The following is a 573-nucleotide window of genomic DNA, read 5'->3' as shown; positions in this document are numbered from 1 at the left end:
CTGTTGTAAAATGTTGAGAGATTCAAACAAAAAGTAATCAATAAATAGAACAAAATAAAAAATAATAAAGACTGCAAGTGACGTCGCTAGCGGAAGCGCAAGTGTCTGAGAATGCAAGCCTGAGAATGCAAGTCTGAGAGTGCAAGTGCAAGGCTGCAGCAAGACCCTCTTGGTCTCAACTTGTAATGCAGATACTGGTAATGATTTAAACGCTCTAGCACAAATCCGAAGTGCCTGTGCCTGTTCCACATCAATTTCTACTTTGACGTTTAATTGCGGTTGGCAAACCAGCTTTGGTGCATATTCCGCCACCTACTGGGATGGAGTGTGAGGCGTTGATATCAGAAGAGAGACAGAAAAAAAAAAAATAATAAAATAACAGGGAAAAAAAATAATACCACCTACCCTACCTTTCTATATTTTCTTATATAACTTTGTTGCTTTCAAAAAAAAAAAAAAGCAAGAGCTTCATATCCTTTGTAAGAACTGTTAAGTATATTCTGCAAAGTTAAAGAATTTATGCCAACAGAAATTAAATCGTTTTTTAAATGTAATTCTTTCCCTTTCATATGC

The sequence above is a fragment of the Sinocyclocheilus anshuiensis genome, unplaced genomic scaffold (assembly GCF_001515605.1).
Source record: "Sinocyclocheilus anshuiensis isolate Anshui unplaced genomic scaffold, SAMN03320099.WGS_v1.1 scaffold88, whole genome shotgun sequence".
Taxonomy (NCBI): Eukaryota; Metazoa; Chordata; class Actinopteri; order Cypriniformes; family Cyprinidae; genus Sinocyclocheilus; species Sinocyclocheilus anshuiensis.
The sequence above is the reverse complement of the archived record's forward strand: the minus strand, read 5'-3'. Positions refer to the sequence as shown.